The 11,003-nt window shown below is 35.8% G+C and overlaps 2 long non-coding RNA genes across 2 annotated transcripts in view; both read right to left on the bottom strand.

The window, feature by feature from the left end:
- Positions 1 to 3,858: 3,858 nt before the first annotated feature.
- On the bottom strand, positions 3,859 to 9,116 carry LOC115226845. Its single transcript, XR_003883042.2, has 3 exons — positions 9,097 to 9,116; positions 7,347 to 7,522; positions 3,859 to 3,908 (listed from the first exon to the last, which is right to left on the bottom strand). It is a non-coding gene; the product is annotated as an uncharacterized LOC115226845 (long non-coding RNA).
- A 3-nt stretch (positions 9,117 to 9,119) lies between these two features.
- LOC115226846 overlaps positions 9,120 to 11,003 on the bottom strand; it is a 6,320-nt gene continuing 4,436 nt past the window's right edge. Inside the window, exon 3 of the long non-coding RNA XR_003883043.2 lies at positions 9,120 to 9,303. This is a non-coding gene — a long non-coding RNA (uncharacterized LOC115226846). The remainder of the gene's footprint in view (positions 9,304 to 11,003) is intronic.

Raw genomic sequence — 11,003 nt, 5'->3', positions numbered from 1 at the left:
TGTCACGTTATAAGTACCATAGAAGCATAGGTCCTTGTCACTGCCGCCTGACTAGTTCCCTGTGCCGCTGGCATGTAAAAAGCACCATCCGAATGTGGTCGATGCCAGCCCCCACCCCGACTGGCTCCTGTGTCGGTGGCACGTAAAAAGCACCCACCACACTCTCGGAGTGGTTGGCATTAGGAATGGCATACATATGTGGAAACCTTGCCAGATCACATTGCAGCCTGGCGCAGCCTACTGCCTTGCCAGTGAAATCGTCCGACCCATGCCGCCATAAGAAACGGATGTTAAATGATGATGATGATGATGATGATGATGAGTTCTGTGACCAATTGACAAAATTAACTCTATTGTGTCTTCTAATTTGAACATTATTACCAACAGCATTAACCTCAATGGGTATTTCATAAACTCTCAGTAAATCGATATCTTTAATTCAATTTTATACAGATAATCGTTCAATTGGAAAATAGGAATGGAAGCTGTTTTCAGTTATTCTTTCAAGCACAATATACTCGGGGGAAGAAAACCTTACAGAAATCAATTGGGAACTATTATTTTATACTCACCAATTGCCTGAGATGCAGCCCCTAATTCCTGACATGTAGCCTCTGTTTGTACACACCTGTCTTCAAACTTTGGAGCCCCTGAAATAAATATTTCCAAGTTTTACATTTAAAAATAAAATGTCTGTATCCTTATTTTTATTAAACTCTATCTTGTTATTGTGAGACATTCAATTCCTGTTGTTACTGGTCAACTGTTGACCATTATGGTTTTGGTCAATATTTCTGTACTTTCTACAGTGGTCCCATGTAATAGCTCAATATGTCCACAATAAAACAGACTAACATTCCTATATCCACCCTCTCCCTCTCTCTCTCTCTCTCTGTCTCTCTAAGAACACATTAAATATTCTAACAATGTACCAATTATCTCATTTAATTAACAATTGATAAGAGTTTTCTCTTAGCTTTGTCTTTCTTTTCTATAACTGCCAAATTATGGCATGGCACAGTCCTCTCATCTCTAGAATTCACTAATCAACATTCTCTCTAATTAAGTAAAACTGAGGTCATAAAGACATGTCCTTTATGTACATACCCTCCACCCCGCACACAATCTGTCCCCTAAAAATCATCTCCACAAGCCAAATTCCATACACCCTTCCCAACATGATCCCTAACAAGATATAAAATTAGGTGAGGGTACACGATGTTCCTATGGCAAAATAAGTTTACATTTCATACATACAAATGTAAGAGGGTTAATGAATTATAGCTTATTAATTATCATGATAATTGGGTATATATGTGATGCAATGGTACTGAATTCACTAATCAACATTCCTCTCTAATTAAGTAAAACTGCGCCCATAAAGACTTGTCCTTTATGTGCATACCTTCCCCCCTGAACACAATCTGTCCCCTAAAAACCATCCCCAACAACCTTGAAACCATACACTCTTTCCCCACCATGATCCCTAACAAGATATAAAATGTAAGGTGAGGGTACACGATGTCCCTATCTCAAAATATGTTTACATTTCAGACATACAAATGTAAGAGAGTTAATGAATTATAGCTTATTAATTATCATGATAATTGGGTACATATGTGATACAATGGCACTGTGCTTGACGGTGCAATACTAGATATCAATATAGATTGTATATAATCTGAGTAAAGAACATATAACCTTCATTACTATGAATATGATTGTGTCTCAGCACAGCTAATATTATGGTAGTTCCATGAGCAAACGAAGAAAGATATAACCAAGTCCACTGCCAAATACTAATCATTAATTCATTTCCTGGTCAAATAACAATGACTATCTTTCATTAAATAATTTGAACGCAACAATCAAGACCAAAGGGTGAAACACTCAGAAAACAGTGCCTCTTTTAGCATTAATATCATCTAAAATCTAACAAGAGTGAGAAAAAGAATGACTATATGGATGGTAAATCCTGTTCAAACAATGTAATAAGTGTATATTATATATAGTTACAAACAAGGATTTGTGTATTCAAGTCATATTCAATTTATGATCGTATATTTTGTATAAGCACCAATATATATTAAATATAAACAGATGTTCACGGTTGAATACTAAATTTAACATTTAATAAAATTAAGTTCATGATAAATATTCTTATACAGTGTTAACATTTAATTAGAATTTTCTAATTTGCAACTACAAAATGTATTCTAACCAGAGACATTCGTGGTACACAACCCCAGAAAATACAAACTATTACGACAGACATCTGGCTACATAACAACATCAAGAATAACCTATCAGAAAACTTACGAAAAATCTCAGTAGAAAAACAAACAACTATCTTATTAACTTAGGAGTTTACACGTAAAAAAAGAATTATAGTTCCCTCTTCCAGAAGACAATATTAACTCTATTGTGGCTTTTAATTTATCCATTTTACCAAACACGTTAACCATGACTTTATGAAATTTCATATTTTTAATACAATTACTTTAGAGCTAACCTTTCAAATGGAAATTAGAAATGGGATTTGTTCTCCACCATTCTAATACGCAAAATAGCTGAGGTGAATGTAAAATCTATAGAAATTAATTAAGATCTCTAATTTTAAACTCATCAACTGTCTCTGCCACAGTCTGCACTCCCTTCTCTTCAAACTTTGGACTCTCTGAAATATGTATCTCCAAGTTTTATATTTATTTATAGCACAATCCCTTTATATTTATTAATAATCTATATTTTATTAATGAGAAACATTCATACCATCAATGGCCAACAGCGATCATAATGCTTTGGTCAATATTTTTATACTTTCAACGCGGACCATGTAATAGCCAATATTTAGCTCCAAAACGAACTCTAGTTGATCTTGTAAATTTCCTCTCTCTGTTAAGATATCCTACATAATCTAACAATGCTGTAATTATATCACTTAATTATCACCTAATAACAGTTAATCTGTAGGTTTTGGTTTCCTTGCTTATATCTATGCCAAATCTATTGCATTTTCAAAACCCTGATCTTCACTAACAACCTGTTTAATTCCAGTGTCAACATATTTATTTATAAAAGATATAACAACAAACACATGTCACAACCACTTCAAGAAGGAGAAACATACACCTAATCTCTTTGTTAAACATTGTTGCTGATAATCCCTAATTTTAACTTCACAGTTCACCAGAATGTCATCTCATTCAGGATATATTTGAAGGTTTCATGATCTGGCTGCTTGACAAACAAAACTGTCTCTATTAGCCTTAATACCCACCAATTACAAACATAACAACATGGAATTGTGTGTTAAAGTCTCTCAAACTAGTGACAAATAATTTTACTCCTTTAAAATATTCTACTAAATTTAATACTTTACCAAAGATGACACTGATGTCCTTGTTAGTACTGTTGTATTTAATTATCTTCTAATAACTCATAATTAATTATAGTGTTGATGGAGATTTATTGATACTTCAGTTACTCACTAATTATCTTGCAGAATCGTCCATTATCTTTATGTTGCAGACTACAAACCTCTTGAAGTGTGACATGTTTCCTACTTGGATAAGGTCAATGTTTAGTGGATGTAGTGTGTGAGAGATATACTATTACAGAGAACAGACACTAGGAACACCTTTTATCATAAATCTGCCAGATTATGGCAGACCTCTGTCTACATAACAACATGAAGTATATTATTCTACACAATAAGGGCAATGGGACAAGCAGGACAAACAGACAGATCAGCAAAGATTTTCTTACCATCTCCAGTTCTGCTCGTTACAGGTTTCCCGCACTTCAGACATCGTTGAAGTGTAACGTTTGAACATCCTTACATATTACAAGTGTCCACACATGGATGGACTTTTGTTGTGGCCGCTTTATTTCTGCACAATAAACATCTGTGGACAAAACAGAAACATCCAATCAATAACATTCATTTATAACAAATATTACATTATTTACATGTTCGGAATAGAGAATATTATAAGATACATCAGTAACTACCAAGAGTACAGCAGAAACTCTTCTTTGAACAATTACATACATACAGCATTTTGTGTAGTTAAATGACGCAGAAACACACACACACACACATACAAGTATACACACACATGCATACATACATTGATAAATGTTTGTCTTGACCCTGATACATCATAGAAATTGGTTGACACACAGTGAACTACATATATTCCAGAAATATATTTCACTTCTAACATCGAACTCATTTCTTCTGAACAAATATATCTACACAGGTTTCTTATATGCATACATACTTTATTATATACACTTTTTATATACATCCCATCTCCACAGATAGCGATGAGGTGTCCAGTACTGAGCAGTGGCAGGAATAGCCCGAAACCAGACCTGGTCTGCTGGTCCTGTTGCTATAAGATGGTAGGGGTTCGATCCCCTGCTCGCAATTAATCGGATGCACCTCTGCGTCGTTAATTACTTACAGGATGTTCTCTTGGGTTAAACATTCGCAGTAGAGTCCATTCGAACAGATACTCATGTTGGCGTGCCTACAATATTACTTATGTATATTTTCGTGCAACCCGTGCTACCACGGAAAACGGATGTTAAACAATGATGATGATGATGATGATATATCTATCATATATATATATATATATATATATATATATATATATATATATATATATATATATGTATGTATGCATGATAGGTTTCGGCCAGTATTAGCGCAGGTCATGTTAACGTAATCCCACTACCGGGCGAATCAGGATGCGGACAACATGACCCACTCGAGGAGAGAGTTGCTGTTTACGGGGACATATCCTGGTGTTGGAGTTTTATCCGGGATTTCTTGAAGGATTTTCCAAATACTTCATGAACTTTATGGGGGTCTTTTTCTGCTTTAATGTATTTTGTGTAATGCTAAATGGACCGGGTCCACTTGAGGTGAAATAATTTTGCCGTATTTTGTTGTGATGTGATGCGAGTTTGATTTATGTTGTGGGCAGATAATACGGGGCCCAGGCCTTGGGTATATCTTAAAGCTGATGCCAACATCATTTGAGCAATGCTGATGAGATATTTTCCACCATGATTTTGGGAGGCTTTATTATATGTATCGTGCATGTAGTTCTAGTTTTCTGTCCCTTATTTTGCCCCTTTCCAATAATATCAGCTGCGCTCTGTAGACTTCTTCTTCTTCTTCTTCTTCTTCTTCTTCTTCTTCTTCTTTATTATTATTATTATTGTTATTCTTATTATTATTGAGTGAGAGAGCAGAGCATACCATAAAAATAACACTGGGGTATAAATATGCGAAGCCCAGTATACTCATCATGACTACCCGTCTGATAAGGGTATACCAGACACATGCATCACAAACATATGTGCGCGACATGGTGATCTCATATCAAGATAAACAGCGCATGACCTTGCAGGTGAGGCCCAGCTAGAATTTTCTTCTGGCCGATTAGCCCATCCCGCTCAAATGGGTCCCTGAATAAGGATTGTTTAAGGATGTTGAACGAAACACCCATGTTTCCAGAGGTGAATTGTCCAAACCCCAAAAAGTCCCTCTCAACACATGGCTTTGATGCTCCCCCACTACTTCTGCTCGTGATCAGAGATGCACATTTTGTCACCCACTAAGGGACATGCTCAACTGGTTATGGTCAACAACTGACAAGCAAATCTGTGGTATTGAGCAGAATATTTGCTGTAGCCCATCTTTTATACCAAGACAACAATGTACATGATAACACTTCCAATCAGTTAAGATCAGAAGCCATGAGAGCCACTGCCTGGTACTGCATCAGGGCATTAGCAAATCTGTGGTATTGAGCAGAATATTTGCTGTAACCCATCTTTTATACCAAGACAAAACAATGTTCATGATAAACTTCAATCAGTTAAGATCAGAAGCCATGAGAGCCACTGCCTGGTACTGCATCAGGGCATTATTATCATTATCATTATTATTATCATTATTATTATTATTATTATTATCATTATTATTATTATTATTATTATTGTTGTTGTTGTTGTTGTTATTATTATTATCATCATCATCATCATTATAATAATAATAATAATGATAATAATAATAATGATAATAACATTGATATAAACTCATTTGTAAAAGCAAATAAAATATTCTGAAGCTTGTCAATTGAAGAAAACAGATCAATATTTGTACAGTCCAAAAATCAATATCTATGAACAACAGGCGCAGGAGTAGATGTGATAAGTAGCTTGATTACCAACCACATGGTTCTGGGTTCAATCCCACTGCGTGGCACCTTGGGCAAGTGACTTCTACTATATATTCAGACTGACCAATGCTTTTTGAATGGATTTGGTAGAGGGAACCTGAAAGAAGCCCGTCGCATATATATATTATATATATATATATATATATATATATGTGTTGTGTGTGTGTTGTTTGTGTGTATATTTGTTTGTCTGTGTTTGTCCCTCCATCATCGCTTCACAACCGATGTGGTGTGTGTTTATATTCCCGTAATCTAGCGTTGCGGCAAATCAGTACTAGGCTTACAAAGAATAAGTTCTGGGGTCGAATCTTTCGACTAAAGGCAGTGCTCCAGCATGGCCGCAGTCAAATGACTGAAACAAGTACAAGAGTAATATTTGAATTTCAACAGACAAAGAAAGTTTTGTATATTCACCGAGGGGCAAATGTGTCTGCTTCTTAAGTAGCTAATACAGAGAGATGTATGGCAAAGAAATTGCCAAATCTTATAAATTACGGGAGTCAAAGGCGACTAAAACACCTAGTAATGGTATATGTGTTACTTGAATTATTTACGTTTCCTGGCAGTTTTTTTTCTATGAAGATATGTGGCAATATTCCATCAGTATTTGCAGAAATATAATATATGCGCTGTTGGTGTGTGTTTGTAGGTTATTTTTCTATGAAATCATTCGTAATATTGACTGATTCGGACATAGAAGAGTGAGAAAAAGATGTTGGTAGACAGATAAATTCCACTTAATTCTAAGTAACAGTCTCAAAATGGAATTCATTCACTTCATTATTTAGATCTATATTTTCCTATTGATCACAAATCTTTAAAATAGGGAACAAAGAGGGGTAGGTTGGGGGTGGACAGTGAAGTATAAATGTCAACACTACGAATCATGTGAATGTAATCAAAATCATTTTCTTTCTTTGATCTCCTGAGAACTGCATATTGTTTATTGTGTGGCCTTTGACAAAAACACTAGCGACAGTATAACGTATTGGTAGAATTAAAACGAAATAAACATATAAACATGATTATATACAAAATAGAAAATGTACTGGTTTATCTGTTCCATTGCCAGGAAATACTTACTGTGGTGGTAAAAATGCTTCTAATTTTTTTCTCAAATTTGGGTCCTTAATGAGGTCCAATGGTGTGTTATTTTTGTTGTTTTTATGGTGAAAGTCCGCTCCCTGGCTGGCGAGATATCTCGCAACCACTATACCAGAGAGCCTTTCTTCTATTTTCAGGTTAAGGGAAGTGCAGCACTACAAATGATGAAATATAAAATGATGACAATATTACACAAATATTCAAAGCAAATGCCCCTAATTACACAAAAGTTCATCTAAATTTACTCATAGGCTTGTTTATCCACCAATTAAAGCAATTACAAAGTATTGAGTTCCTACATATTTTTTAATTAAGTCCATTTCCCATTTTCATGTTTTTACTTTATTTTCAACACTGAGACACCCTCTAAATATATTGTCATTACATTGAGCAGGACAAACCGTATTGATTAACATCAAGCTTATTTATAATTAATGAGTAAATATTTACTTGTCAATCACAAATATCACAATTTATTCAATAGAAAAATCAAATATAGGAAGAACAAACCAACAAGAACCTATCTATATAATTGGCTTGATAAAGGCGACCATGTGGCCATAAGAAAGAACATAAGTTATATCAGAAACAAAAACACCTATAACATAACAAAGTCAATACCACACAGACATGACCAAACATATCAATAATGTTTCCATAATTAAGCAAGAAGCATCTTTGAATGATTACGGTAAAGTAAAGGAAGCAGGAATTAGTGTCAAGTCAGAAGAGTAATGGAGGAGTATTTTTAATCACGGACAAGTGAATTTTGGAAGAGGCGACTTGCAAGTCTACCAGATAGATGGAAGGCATTGTAGAAAATGAAGGAGAATATGTTTTAGATTAACAGAAAAAAGTACTTTGTTTATCTTAATTTTGAGAAATATAAGGATTATAAAAAACTGCTTCATTTATGAGATGACAGCAAAAAGTCCAGTAGTATTGAAGTCCATACTGTTGATGACATCAGATAGCCGAATACAGTAAACGGGCTTTAAACAGCATTTTACAAGATATATACTCAAACTCAAAATCATTACTTGTGTGTGTTTGTCTGTGTGAGTGTGTGTGTGTGTGTGTGTGTGCCTAAGTACAGAACTTAAATACTGGAAAACTCACTAAGGACCATGCTTTATTGCATTTATCCTCTAGTGTCTTAACATTGAACAATGTTATGACATGTCCACAAGAAGTCAGTGGATTCATGTCGTGTACAAGAAGTAGGATAGAGAGCAGTTTCACTCAGAATTCTTCATAGAATGGACTGGATGTCTTTACCATGGCACCAGCACTATAAAGCTCAGACATCTCTTCTATCCTGCATCATTGTTAATTGAGAATAATATCTCCTCTATTAAATAGGCCTTCTCCGTCACATTGTGATGGCTGTGTATATGGCCAACAACCGAGATGGGTCACCTCTCGACCGTGGTGAGACGACATCTTTGAGAGTGAAAGGAGATGGAATATTGTTTGTTACATAATATAACTCGGGTCATAAGGGAGACTGGATTACGGAATGGTAATGGAGGATGGGGTTGATAGGGGAGAATTGATACATGACAAGCAAAGTTTGTCTGTCTGCCTGTCTCTCTCTCTCACACTCCCACAAAGACTCCCAAATATACAAAATCACACAGACACACACACACTCACACACACAGACACACACAGACACACACACACAGACACACACGCATGTATATACACAAACAATTTTAAAACTTACTTCGTTTAGTAAATCCAGGTGCATCCTCGGAATTAAACACTTCTGTTGCCATGGCTAGGTGCAAACAGCTGTTACCTTCACCATCAACAGCATTTATGTCTGCACCCAGGGCTATTAACAGTGTGTCATTCCGAGGTGACCCTGGGAAACGGCTTCAAGCAATGGTGTCCTTTTCTGATTGTTTTGAATATCCAACTGAACAGAACCCTTTGTGGAAGTAAAATAAAAATGAAAATTTACATGAAAATCAGGATGGATATCAATGTGTCATTATTGTCTTCTACTGTATACTTGATCAAACTGATCATGTACATTTGATGTTTGCCCGTAAAATCAACCTTCGTAAGATCCTCTAGATGTTGCTATGAGAATGTGTTCTAGACAGGATAAAGATGTCCTAAATAGATTGTTTCAGCTTAATCTACCTTTCTTCCTAACTATAGTAAGTTTTAGGGGAGCTGAACACGAGTGAACACATGATTAACAGATCAAGACTAGTAAAGAAGAATTAAAAGTTCTAAAGTATACTTTTGATGTTGCTATAATTAATAAGAAGTTCATAAAACTGTTGAGGTGGTTAGTGTCCACCACCATGAAATTAATGTGCGTGCACACACACATACACAGAGACACACTCAATATAAATATATATTATATATATATATATTAATATATGTATATATATAGTGAGAGAGAGAGAGAGGGAGAGATTTATATACATTACTGTTGGATATATAAATATATATTTGAATGAGGAATATGTAAAATGAAGTTCACGAGAAAATTTATCCATCACAACCATTGGTTTGACCCGTGTTGCATCGATTCCTTGCAGGTGGGAAAGTTCTCGGTGTCGCTTGGTATGTTGTTGTTGTCAGTAGGTTCTTGGATTATAGCATTATAGCCAACAACCTCCTGGCAACATCATGCCAAGCGAAACCGAGAATATTTTGTGAGGTTTCCTCTGTAAAACAAGACACCAGATGATATGCATCTGCACCGGAAGATGCAACACATCCAATTATACAGTATCCAACCCACAAGTGTCCGATGCAAAATGGGTCAATACTCCATTTCCCAATCCCCCATTTGTAATAAAACTCAAAAAACCGTGAAATTCCTGAGGTAGACTAAGTGAAAATTATATCATAACGTGTGTGTGTATGTGTGTGTGTGCAGACATACAGACAGACGTGCGTACACACACACACACACGCACACACACACACACACACACACACACACACACACACACACATACATACATACATACAACATACATACTACATACATACATACATACATACATACATACATACATACATACATAGAGAAACTGTGCATAGTTTAGCTGTCCAGCGGATGTTGACGTAAAGTGAAAAATAGAATATCTGGAAATAAACTGAATAATGACATATCTATGTATATATATGTTTTGATTGTAGAAAAGATAAATCCGGAGAAGAAGCACACTCTAAGATGCAGAGCAGTGTATATTTTAAAACTGGGGAAGGCCGGTTTCCGGGATTACCCTTGGTTTCCGGTCCAAAAAGGATTTAGCTTCAGGGCGTATCATTAGACCCCAAAACCTGTTGGCCTAGGACCTCTTCCAAATATGGAGGGTGGAAAAGCCGTTCACCTCATACGCCTAATCCCGTCCAATAGCTTTTCCAGCTGCATACGGGTGTATAGTTCGTTGGATGACGTGGGGATGTTATTGCTGGAGTATCCGAGGTCAAATTCTTTCATATTTATGGGAGACCCGTGGTTTCAGTGAATATGTAGAAACGCTTCAATGGTGAGATATTTAACAGGAACCACATGGTCACTGGGATAATCTCTTGCCAGGGAGCTGAAAAGGATCGTTTGCACAAAACGTAAATCCCAGGCTTTTCCCCTTCCATATT

The sequence above is a fragment of the Octopus sinensis genome, unplaced genomic scaffold (genome assembly GCF_006345805.1).
Source record: "Octopus sinensis unplaced genomic scaffold, ASM634580v1 Contig00088, whole genome shotgun sequence".
Classification (NCBI taxonomy): Eukaryota; Metazoa; Mollusca; class Cephalopoda; order Octopoda; family Octopodidae; genus Octopus; species Octopus sinensis.
This window is presented reverse-complemented; position numbering and strand designations above follow the sequence as displayed.